The 13,157-nt window shown below is 35.8% G+C and overlaps 1 protein-coding gene across 1 annotated transcript in view; it reads left to right on the top strand.

Annotated features, from left to right (window-relative positions):
* The window catches only part of Slc44a1 (solute carrier family 44 member 1), a 181,593-nt gene that overhangs the window by 167,442 nt on the left and 994 nt on the right, over positions 1-13,157 (top strand). The window lies entirely within an intron of this gene.

The following is a 13,157-nucleotide window of genomic DNA, read 5'->3' as shown; positions in this document are numbered from 1 at the left end:
TTTATTCATCCCCTTAGCTTCTTAACACACTCCCTCCATCTCCGGTTCCCTTTCCACTTGGGAAAGACCTGTTTCCTATCAGCTATCTTCTATTTTGCTCTATATTTATATTTGGGATTTCTTAGTATAGGAGAAACCATTCTACATTTAAGCTTGTGTGTCTGACTTATATCACTTAGCATTATGGTCTCCAGGTCCATCTATTTTCCTACAGATGACTCAAATTTATCTGTTACGGCAGAGTAGTACTTCATTACGTGTAAATAGGACTATGTCTTTGTCCATTCGTCTGTTGATGGATACATAGACCTCTACCAAGATTTAGAGGATATGAGTTGTGCTGCTATAAATATGGATATGTGTGGACCACTGTAACATTATGCCTTTCACTCTTTCAAGGAACTATCTAGAAGGGAAAACCTAGGTTGAATGGAGTTTCTAGTTTTTGTTTTTTGAGAAATCTCCATACTGATTTCCCTAATAGTTGCATTAGCTTACATCCCCAACAATGGAGAAGGCTTCCTTTTCCCTCACAGCCTCATCAGCATTTGTTATTTGATTTCTGGTGATAGCCATTCTGAAGTAAGATGAAATCTCAGTGTTGCTTTAATTTGCAATTCTTTAATGACCAGAGATGTTGAATATTTTTCATGTTTATTGGCTATTTCTACTCTATCTTCTGAGAAGTGCCTATTTATTTCACTTGCCCATTTTTTATTGAGTCTTTTATTTTGGGAATCTAATGTTTTTGAGTTCTCATATAGTCTAGATGTTTGTCCTCTGTCTGAGAAACAGCTGGCAAAATTTTTCCCATTCTGTAGGTTGTCTCTTCACTCTGTTGCTTATTTCTCTTGCTGTGCAGAACCTTATTAATTTCATAATATTCTATGTATTGATTCTTGTTATTTCTATTGCAATTGGGGCTCTGCTCAGAAAGTCTCTGCCTATGCCTATAACTATTCAGAGTTTTACCTATTTTACCTTCCAAAATATTGTTTGTGTTTTAACATATATGTGACCCATTTTGATTTTAGTTTAGTACATGATAACAGGAATGAATATATGATCAATCTTCTGCATGTAGATAACCAGTTTTCTCATTGCATTTATTACAGAGACTGTCTTTCCTCCCGTGTATGTTTTTGGTTCCTTTGCTAAAGATCAGATGGCTGAATGTGCCTGGGATTGTTTCTATATCCTCTATCTTGTTCCATTGATCTGTCTGTCTGTTTTTGTACCAGTGCCATCCTGCTTTTGTCATTGTAGCTTTGTAACGTAACTTAAAAGCAGAGATTGGGATACCTACTGCTTTGCTCTTACTACCTAGGATTGCTTTTGCTATTCTGGGTCTTTTCTGGTTCCATATGCATTTTAGGATTGTTTTCTCTAGTTTTGTGAGGTGTGCTGTTGGTATTTTGATTGGGACTGTATTAAATCTGTTTTGGAAGTATGGCCATGTTGACTACATTAATTCTGCCTATTCAGAACCAGGGAATAGGTTCATGATTCATATATCAATATGCTTTCATTTTCCGATGTCCTCTTCAATCTTGTTTTTCAGATTTCTGTAGCTTGCATTATGGAGGTCTTTTACTTTTTTATTATTTACACTACAGAGACAATGTGGTATTTACAAATGTGAGTCTTATTTATTTCTCTTATGAGGATAGTCTACAGTTGCTCCCATTTACCTATAAAAGCCACACAATCATCCTCTTTAAAGCTGAATAATATTCCATTGTATAAAAATACCACATCTTTTTCATCCATTCTGCAGTTAATGGGCATTTTAGTTGTTTCCAAGATTTAGCTATTAAAATTTGTATTGCTATAAACATTAGTGCACATATATTGCTGTGACATGACCTTTTCAATTAATGGGAAAATACCCAGGAGGGGAATAGATGGATTGAATGGAGCTTCCAATCCTAGTTTTTTGTGGAATCTTCACCCACAGTGGAGAAGTGTTCCTTTTTCCCCGCAGCTTCGCCAACATTTGTTATCAGTTGATTTCTTGATGGCAGCCATTCTTTCCGGAGTGAGATGAAATTTCAGTGCTGTTTTAATTTGCATTTCTCGAATGACCAGTGATGGTGAACATTTCTCCATGTATTTGTTTGCCATTTGTGTATCTTCATCTGAGAAATGTGTGTTCATCTCAGATGCCCATCTTTGGAGAGGGGCTTTGAATTTGGGGGGCTTGATGTTTTTCAGTTCTTTATATTTTCTGGACAGAAGTCCTTGGAGTGAGGGATTGCTGGCTAAAATTCTTTCCCATTCTGTGGGTTTTCTTTTCACTTTGTTGATGATTTATTTTGAAGCGCAAAAATGTTTTAGTAACATGAGATCCCAGTTGTTGATTCTTTTAAGTATTTCCCGTGTGGTTTTCATTTTGTTCATGAATCCTTTACCTACCTCGTGTCTCAAAGACGTCTACCTACCTTGTCTTCCTGTTTTAACATATATGTGACCCATTTTGATTTTAGTTTAGTACATGATAACAGGAATGAATATATGATCAATCTTCTGCATGTAGATAACCAGTTTTCTCATTGCGTTTTAGTGTTTCTGTTTTACTATTTAGATCTTTGATCCATTTTTACTTTAGGGCATGGTGATAGGCATGAGTGACCTATTACATTTCGAATTGCATTGACTTGGATCTTTTCTTTCCTTAAAAAGGAAATTTGTATGATTTAGACTTTCTATGTAAATTGCTTCAAAATAAAAATCTATTCTATGGGGTATGTAATGTGCCACTAATTCCACAAGGTGGCAATATCAGCGTTGCTAAATGGCAGAAGGGAATTCACTGGCCTTACCCTGTGCATTATGTGATTCCTAATATTGCATATTTTTGTTTGATCTTTGAAATACATTGGCATTGAAATTTGCTTTAAGCCCCAAGAATGCAATACTTTTTCACTGTTGTTTTAATATTATATTTTTAAAATTCCTAACAGAGAATTAGAAGGTCTCTTCCCACACATTTTCAGTTCCCTACTATTTCTTTGCTTTGTAAATCTTTTTTCACATTTAAAAATAACAGTAATCAAGCAATATGTGCTGTTATTTTAGACACCTTTTATGATTGACTCACATGCTGATTCTTAATATTTATCACTCCATGTACTCTTGCACAATAAACATTATTCTTTCTACTTTACAAATATTATTAAAACCGGCTTGAAAGTAGAACTAATAAGTTCATAATCTTTCATTCAAATGCAATTCATTTTATTCAGAGGAGAAAACATGAACTAGAGAGGCTGAGGCAGGAGGATTGCTGCAAGTTCAAGGCCAGCCTGGGCTATAAAGTGAGTTCAAGGCCAGCCTGAACCATATAGTGAAACACTACCTCAAAAAAGACCAAAAAAAAGAAAAGAAAAGAAAGAAGATGATGATGAAGATGGAGAAGGAGAAGAAGAAGAAAACATGGACTAGAGAAGATTGGTAATTTTCCAAAGTCTTACTTACTGCCAGGGCCCAAATTCATACAGTCTCTGTACACAAATTCTTAGATAGATGAATTGATAAATAAGCAAATAAATGAGTAAATGAAATGATTATATAAATGATGCATTAAAGGAATCATTTTTGTTCACTATAATTTTAAAATACTAATACAACAATAATGTTAAAAGTACAGCCCAAAATATGCAAATATGAAAAAGTCATATCCTCATAACCTCAAAATAATAATTATTAATCTTCTGGCTTATTTCCTTTGTGTATGTGTATGTATGTCTGTCTAGTATCTATCTACTATTGATTTAAATCAGGATATTCTAAATATAAAAGGTTAGAGGTTGTAAAATATATATAAACAATTTCTATTTTCTTAACAAACATAAGTGGGAATTGCCCTCATGTGCTTAAAAATTTCTTAAAAGCAGGACTAATAGATTTATAGTTTTTCATTCAATTGTATTTTAGTTAATCCTTCTCCTATAATTCAATTTAGTAATTTCCTCTCCAAATAGATGACCGTTCTACAGACCACTTTTGCATAGAAATACTCATTTATATCTCTACTAATTTTGTTAAGCATAGATTCCTAAAACTCAAGTGACTTATTGATTAAAAGGAAATGTACTTTAGATAATCCTTATTTTTTGTTATAATTTTAGCATAGTTATTAAAGTAATAGGTGTTCATTTTAAGATATGCAACACAGTTTTTTATGCAACACAGTTTTTTCGTTTTGTTTTTTGTCTTTTTCTTTTTTTATCGGTACCGGGGATTGAACTCATGACTGCCTGCTTGCAAGGCAGGCGCTTATGCTGCTGAGCTAAATCCCCAGCCCCAGCCCCACAACATAGTTTTTTAAGTTCTTGGGATTGAACTTATGTTCTTTTATGTACTAAGCAAGCACTGTGTCATTGAGCTACACCCTCAGCTCTATAATAAATATTTCTATAGAAAAAACTATGCCACATCCTCTAGTGGGACTCATAAAAACTATTTTTATGATTATTATATATTTATGCCTTTGTAGTTATATATCTTTCTGCAATATTTATTTATATGTACATCTCCATTTTCATAGTTAAAAATAAAAAATATATGGAAACTTTTGTATCCTCCACTTGTCAGTTAACATTATATAGTTATACATATATGTAATAAGCATATGCCATATCATTAAATATTCTTCAATAAATTGATTCTTCATAGTGAAATTATAATCCCTTTATGTTATCAAACTTTTAGAGCATTTATCATCCTTTAGTTGTACATCTGTCTTTGCCAGCCTGCTGTTTCCGTCCTAACATAGACGTCTGGAAAGAGTACTACAGTGGTGCCTCAGTTTACAAACTTTGTTTCTCTATTTTGTGTTTGTGGAGGGAAGATAACCATGGTCCTATTTGTCACCCAGTACATATTACCTACTATGATTGTGACTATGGTGTTGATAGAATTTATTCTATAGCTTTAATAAATCCTAACGTTCTTGAATGATAAAGAAACCACCCACTTCAAGTGAGTTACTGAATTCATGTGATCAAGAAATAAAGCAAAACTGCATTCACCTCTCCACGATGAACATTCTCTCGATTCACAGCTAAGCGATATATTTCAACATCTGCAAGGCACAGAGTTCTTATCTCTGAACAAAGTTCTGCAAGGATATTAAAACAAGATTATCTCCAAGTTTAAGGGAGTCAGGGGTTAGGGATTTTCCTATATTGCTTTATTTTTTTTACAATAATTATGAATTCTGCAGGAATGCAATAAAGATTTTCCACTGAGAAAAAAATGCTTATCTCAACAAAGCTACAGACTAATCATATTCAAGCTTTACCTTAGCACTCATCACAAATAGTAAAAGAATCAGCACTTAAATCTGAGAATGCCAAGAGGCCTTTTAGGAGCTGTTCCAAGGTATATTGCTTATTTCATTGATCTGTAACCTTTCTTGTTCCTGTTTCATTTATTCTAATTTTAGATTGTACTTTAATATCTGTACATTAATTTCATTTTGAAATTTTATTTGACAACTCTTGTTCATTTCCTTCCAAATGGAATCTGGGTTCACTTCAAGCATACCTGCTCTCTTCACTAGGATTTTTAATAAAAATATCAAAGTTAACATTCGCAGAGCAAACTCGCTTCTCACTAAATGGCAGCACTGCCTTCAATTTGCTGACAATGGAAATCATGGATTCGTCCTTGACTGTAGATTTTCACTCGGATCCCACACTCAGCTCATCAGTAAACCTTAGACTCAATCTTTCCTAGAGGTTCATAATCCAGTCAGAGCTCACTGTCTTCACTATTGATGCCCTTTATTTCTTGCCTATAAAAATGCGGCTGCCTCCTAATTTGTCTCCTAGTTCCAGTCTCATCCTGCTACAAATTATTGTCAATGAAAGTGTCAGAGTGATCCTGTAAAACCCAAGTTAGGTCTCATCACTCCACTGCTTAAAACTCACCATTTCACTCAGAACAAAATTCAAAGTCTTCACATAATTCTCCGCCCACCCAGGTACCTAGGGTGCGCTCAGTTCATTCCGTTTGTCTCCTATAATTCACCCTGCTGCAGGTATATGACTTCTTGGGCCTTTGCCGTTCCTTGTTTACACCAGGCATAACCCAGGCCCTTTGTACTTGCTTTTGCAGTTTTATGCCCTCACTTGCTTTGGGTCTCAGTACGAGTATTTCCTCATCACAGCAGCCTTCTTGGAACCACTTATGTAAAGAGTAATCCCACTGCTAAATTCCTTATCTAGGCAAATAATTTTTATTTTGCTACCTAGCACTTAATGTCTTTTGACTTATCAAATCAGTTTATTGTTACCTATTGAAAAAAGCTTCTTCAATTTTAGTTAGACAACTTCCATATAAATTAATTTGGAAAAATTTTGAAATAAGTATTCTTCCCTTGCAGAACTTTGATACTATCAAAGTTTTATTTAAATCTTTTGTGTCTCTTAGTGTATATGTGCCCTAGTTACAGTTCTTGTTATGTGGAGCTCAGTCATGTCTTACTGATATTTTTTAGAACTATATAAACTGATTGGTGAACTAATCTAGTACCACACACCCTTAATTCCAGTATTATACCCTTAATCCACATTCACACCCTAGATCTGAGCACCTCTGAAAATCCCCCACCTATAATGCTATAAGGTTTTGGGGAAACATCTAGATAAAAACCATAAAAATATTGTAGGTGTTATGGTTTAAATATGGTTTTAGTGTGTCCACTAAGGACTCAAGTGTTGAAATGTTACCCCCATTGTGAAGTATTAAAAAGAGAGAATTTAATTAATGATAATATTAAAAGCTGAGGTCTTGAGCATTGATTAAGATTAGCTAAGGTTATCATAGTGAATCCCCTACAATTAAATATGCGTGTTGAGTGTTGAGACAGAGAAAGAATCAAAGGAGACACGCACTGACACACATGCACAAATACACCCATCCTGTCTCTTGTTATGTGATACCCTGGGCACTGGCAACAAGAAAGTCATCACTAGATATGACCTTTGACCTTAGACTTCCTGAACCATGACCAAAATAACTTCTTTTCATTAAAATTTACCCATCCTATGAAGTTACGTTATTGACAACCCAAAATAGATGACTACAGTGGCATATAACAACATTTCATTCCTTTTGTGGCTAACATTCCATTGTACAATATACCGCATCTTGTTCATCCATTGATCAGTTAATAGACATTCAGGTTTTTTGCTCATGTAAATTATTAGGAATGATGTTTTATGTTCATGTACAAGTTCTTGTATGAACATGTTTCCATATCTTCCAGGTGTATATGTAGAAGTAGGATTGCTAACTTTATGCTTATATTTAATTGTTTTACACAGCGACTGCACCATTTTACATTCTCAAAAACAAAGTATGAGGATTCCAGTTTTTCTACATTCTGAACAACTTGCACTTTTAAAAAATCTTTTCTATTAGATCCATACTTGTGGTTATGCAGTAGTATTTCACTGTGATTTTGTTTTTGCACTGTCCTTATTATAAATACTGATAAACACATTTTCATATGTTTATTGCCTACTCATATATGTTCCTTGGAAAATCTATCCAAATATCTGTGTGTGTGTGTCTGTCTGTGTCTGTCTCTGTGTGTGTGTATGTGTGTCTGTGTGTTGCCGGTGCTTGAAACCAGGACCTCACTGATGCTAGTCACTCTACCACTGAGTTGTATCCCCAACCCCCTTTTCCCATTCTTAAAATGGCTAGGTTGTCTTTTATAGTTAACAGTAAATCTTCTGTATATACTTTGGACACCAGATCCTTATCAGAGAAATGATTTGAAAAAACTTTCTCCCATCCTATTGGTTATCTCTTTGCTTTCTTATACTGTCCTTTGAACCATATTTTTTAAACTTTGATGATATAAAACTATATTTTCTTTGGTTGCTTGTTCTGTAATTGCTATATTGAAGAAGCCACTGTGTAATTCAAGATCATAAAGATTTAATCCTGCCCTGCATGGAGGCACTGCCTGTAATCTCAGCACCCTGGGAGGCTGAGGCAGAAAGATCACAAGTTCAAACCCAGTCTGGGCAAAGTAGCAATTTAGCAAGACCCTCTCTCAAAATTTAAAACAAAAGTCTAAGGATGTATCTGTGTAACTCAGTGCAAAGGCCCTGGCTTCTATCCCCAGGACTAACGACAAAAAAAGATTTATCCCTAAATTTTCTTCTGTTAGTTTTATTGTTGTGGCTCATACAATTAAGTCAGATCAGTTTGAGTTAGTTTTAGGTATGCTGTAGTTGAATGAGGTGGATATCCAACTTTCTTTTTGCATGTAAATATTCAGTTAGCATTAATTACCCTTTGCTGAAAGGTTATATTTTCTCATTAAATGGTTTTGGCACCCATATCAAGGTGAAAATCAATTGATTATAAGTGAATGGGTTTATTTTAGACTCACTTCTATTCCATTGTTTTATATGTCACGACTGAATTTTTGCTATACTGCATTGAAATATGTACAGTTTATTCTCTAATAAGTGCCTGGAGTATAATTGTACATTGACCTATGTGTCCTATCTGTCAGCTGGCATGGGCAGGAGATTGACATCCCCTGATACACAAGTATCATAAGAAGGGCATGCACCAGAAAACAAGATGTAGCTCTCATGATCTTTAAGAGTCTTCTTAGAGACAGGTTGACATATTCTAGTCCACTTAGCTTGGCTAACAGAATTCAAAATCTAGTAATTGTAAGGCAGGTAAACTCCATACACCTATTTCCACACCTTCAAATTTATCTAAGAAATGTTTACTGAGCCTCTACTCTGTAATGTACATAACAAGCCTTGATTTGATAATTTTTACATCCTAGCATACTTTCAAAATAAACTTTTCAGCAAAATTACTAAAGCCACTAAGTTAAGTCTATGAAATAATGATGTTTGAAGAGCAGCAGACTGTGAGCCAGACGTGATGGTGCACACCTGTAGTCTAGCACTCGGGGAGCTGAGGCAGGAGGATCACTGTGAGCTGGAGGCCAGCATGGGCTACAAAGTGAGTTACAGCATGAACTGCATAGTGAGACCCTGTCTCAGAGACACCTGCACACACAAAAACAGTAGAATGTGGCTCTAGTGTTTGAATAGTTGATTCATAGCCTTTCATTTGGTCAATAATTAACTAATAGGCCCACTATCTATTGAGCCCACTCCTTAATAAAAGTAATAATTCCTTGTTATATTGGTATAATAAAATGTGCCATCTGTTCTGATTTATTGAGGGGGATTGCATAAGACCTATCCAAAATGATGTTAGATTATTAACAAGTAGGTTGTAAAGAAGGGTAAACAATAACCCCTGGCCTAGCAAATGTCCTTCTGACTTTAGAAACCAATGCTTTGTTGTAATACAGTCTGCCGTAGCAATCCACAATTGATCTCCCTCTTCCTGTTTACTGGTACTAGAGATCATAGAATAGCATGATATGGTTTGTGTCTGGTAACATTCATCCTGGCTGACAGCTGGCACAAGAAGCCTAACTCTGGAGCCTGGAACAAAGACAATTTTCTGCTCAGCACAAATTCCATTAAAGTAGATTATAAATTCACAAAAGTAGCTCATACTTTTGAAGGAAACTTTTCCTTTTTGTTTGCTTATGATTGAAGCTTCTGTTTATCATTATAAAAAGTACTTCTGGAATATAGCACAGCGGTACAGTGCCTGCCTGGCAAGCATGAGGTCCTGAGTTCAATACCCGGTACCAAAAAAAAAGTTCTGTTTACCAAAAGCCACCATTAAAAGGAAAGAAAGAAAGAAAGAAAGAAAGAAAGAAAGAAAGAAAGAAAAGTTAAGGTACAATCTGGAGAAAGATACTGGCTAAAAACATGGTTGATAAAGGGCTTCTACTCAAAATATACAAAGAGCTTCTGCAAATCAATAAGAAAAAGCCAGGCAACCCAAATGAGAGACTTGGATATGCACTTCACAAAAGAAAATAGTCAAATGTCCAATGAGCATATAAAGTGGTACTTAATATCCTCAATCCTTAGAGACATGCAAATGAAAACCACAAATGAGACACCTCTGCACACCCACAATTGGGGCTAAAATTAAAGGCTTGACTAGGCTGTAGAGCAACCAGAACTCTCAGACACTGCTCAAGGGAAAAGATCAGTGCAGGTAAAATGGAAACCTGTTTGACTGCGTTGATTAAAGCTGAAAAATATATGTCCAGCAAAATCTATCCTAGGGATTGTTCCCCACAAGCGCATGCATGTGTATACAAAAAGAAATGTTCGAGAATGTTCAGAGAAGGATTATTTGTAATAGCCCCAAAATGCTAATAATTCTAGTGTCAAAAACAGTTAGATATATAAATAAATTATAGATATTCATACAATGAAGTAGTACACAGATATGAAAAAGAATGAATTACAGCTAACTTGCAACAACATGAATAACTCTGTCACAATGCTAAACAAAAGATGAGACACCACATACACACACACACACACGCCCAGAGGATTCCATTTAAGTCAAGTCCAGGAATAGGTAAAACAGCTGGATGTTGTGGTGCATGCCTAGAATCTCAGCACTTAGGAGGTTGGGGCTGGAAGATCCATGTAAATTCAAGTCTAGCCTGGGCCACAAAGTGAGTTCAAGGCTAGCTTGAACTGCCTAGTGAGACCCTGTCTCAAAAAAAGACAAAAAAAGAAAAAGAGATAAAACTTAGCCAGGCATGATGATGTGTACCTAATCCAACGGCTCTTGAAGCTGAGGCAGGAGAAAGATTGCACATTCCAGCTTGGCCGATTTAGTGATTTAGCAAGATCCTGTCTGACAATGGAAGGACAGAAGGACGGAAGGACAGAAGGATGGACGGGTGGAAGGAAGAAAGGAAGGGAGGAATAGGGAAGGAGAGAGGGAGGGAGGAAGAGAAGGAGACAGGGAGAGAGAGAGGGAGGAAAGGAGAGAGTGAGTGGGACCGGAGGAAGGAAGGAGGGAAGGAGGGAGGCAGGAGGAACTGGTGGCAAAGCTTAGTACAAAGGCCCTGAGTTCAATCCCCAGTACTAGCAAAAACAAAAACAAGCAAACAAACAATAGGCAAAAGTCAGCTGTGGTGAGAGAGGACAGATTAGTGGCTGTGGGGAGCGGTTTAACTGGGAAGGATCTGGAGTGGCTGGGATAGACCAGTGTCGCCTGGATATACCAGTGTGTAGAAATTCATTGGCTATGCATGTTTATAATTTTATGAATTTTACTATATTTAAGTTATAACTAACTTTTGAAAAGTATACTTAAAAATTGTCTGCTAGCCACCATCCCCTATTTTATTCTGTAACTAGACGATTGCCCCTTCAAATTCACAGAAAACTAGAGGAATATACAATAAGAACAATAAAACAGGACTTGGAGCAGGATATCAGAAATAGTGCTGTGTAGTAAACGAGGGGGATTAAGGGGAAGTCTGAAAGTACAGGAGGTCTCCACCTGTAGGTTCACAGAACTACAGCATCCAGAGTGGAAGACCACTCTCTGGAGTGTCTGAATAGCCAGAGGAACATACCTCAATACCATAAGGGTAGGGGTGGGGAGAGAGAAGTCTCCCAATAAAAGACCCTATCAAGTCACTCAGAGTGAAATAGTTGAATATCCAAATTTATCTACAAATAAAAAACCTTCCAATTCATTTTAGAAATTAGTTCTTAAATAAGAATTACCGGATACTTGCATCAAATCTACACTATGAAAGACAGAAGAAAAAGAAGAAAATATCACTAATGAAACAACTTAAGAAAACAATTTTAAAAGTTATTGAACTTTGAAAGACAGATAAAAGAATATGAATACACTTCACTATTTAAAAGAGAAAGATTCATAGCACAAAAAAGAGGTTTCAAAAATGAAAAATAGAGGAACCATGCATGGTGGAACATACCTGTCACCTCAGTACTCTGACGGCTGAGGCAGGAAAATCAGAGATTCAAACCCAGGCAGGAATTCAGAAAGACCCTGTCTCAAAATGACAAATAACAAAGGTCTGGGGACGTAGCTCAGTACATAGACCTTGGATTCAATCCCCAGAATCACACACACTAAAAGTTAAAAATATAAATAAAAGTGTACGAGAAGAATTGGTAGATGAACTTCAGGAAATCTTTCAAAACGTAGAGCAAGAACAAGATGGAAAAGATGCCCTGGAAGATCCATTTCGGGGGAACACAAAAGCACTAGGCACTGGAGCATGAGGGTGGGAGAGAAAGAGAGAGAGAAGGAGGAGGAGGAGGAGGAGGGAGACAAAGGGAGTAAGGAGAGGAGAGAAAAGAGATCAAGATTCAAGAAAAAGTCATAAGTGAAAAATACACTTATCTAGCTTGAAAGTAGCATAAATTTCCTAGGAATAGGTTAAAATAAACCCATACCAAACCTTGTCATTAAATAATTTCAAAACACCAAGACAAACAGAAGTTCCTTAAGCTTTGAGAGAGAGAGACAGACACAGACACAGACACAGACACAGACACAGACACAGACACAGACACAGTCACAGACACAGAGAGAACAGTACCAGTAGAGGGAATATTGCATACAAAAAAGTATCAAGGATTAGAATGTCATCAGTCCATTAGTTTTTCTCAACAGATACCTGGGAGCTAGATGAAATTGGAATGATACCTTCAAAATTCTGAGGGAAAGTAATTTCTACTGTAGAATTATCTGTGTAAATCATGAAATATGCGAGGGCAAGTAAAGATATACAAGGAGATACTGCAGATATACAAGGAGTTTCTATGTAATCTTACTAGTCATACAAACATAATAATCAAAGAAAATTGGTAACTGTTTCCTATTTTTAAAAAATAACTATAGTGAGCTTTTAAAAAGTAATCAAGTAATAAAATATTAACTACTTAAAAAGTAGGTTCTAATAAGAGAATAAGATTTTGAAACCGTGTAAACTCACTTTGTATTCATCAAGTATGTCCTTGTACCTACTTTTTACTAATAGTTTTAAAAGCTGAGGACATGGTAAATGTTGACACAGAAGTTAATTATCTTGCCCATAAATACACAGATGATAAGGGGAATTTGAACTCAGTCTTTCTCAGCTACATATTTTATGTTTCTCTTCCCTGTTTCTTCTCTCTCTGTGTACATTTAGCCTTCTTACATTTCATAATGTTTTCTCTAAAGATGAT

This window comes from Cavia porcellus, unplaced genomic scaffold, assembly GCF_034190915.1.
Source record: "Cavia porcellus strain 051 isolate PalLab524CR breed Dunkin Hartley unplaced genomic scaffold, mCavPor4.1 scaffold_1, whole genome shotgun sequence".
Classification (NCBI taxonomy): Eukaryota; Metazoa; Chordata; class Mammalia; order Rodentia; family Caviidae; genus Cavia; species Cavia porcellus.
Note: the sequence above shows the minus strand (reverse complement) of the source record. Positions and strands in the feature narration are given on the sequence as shown.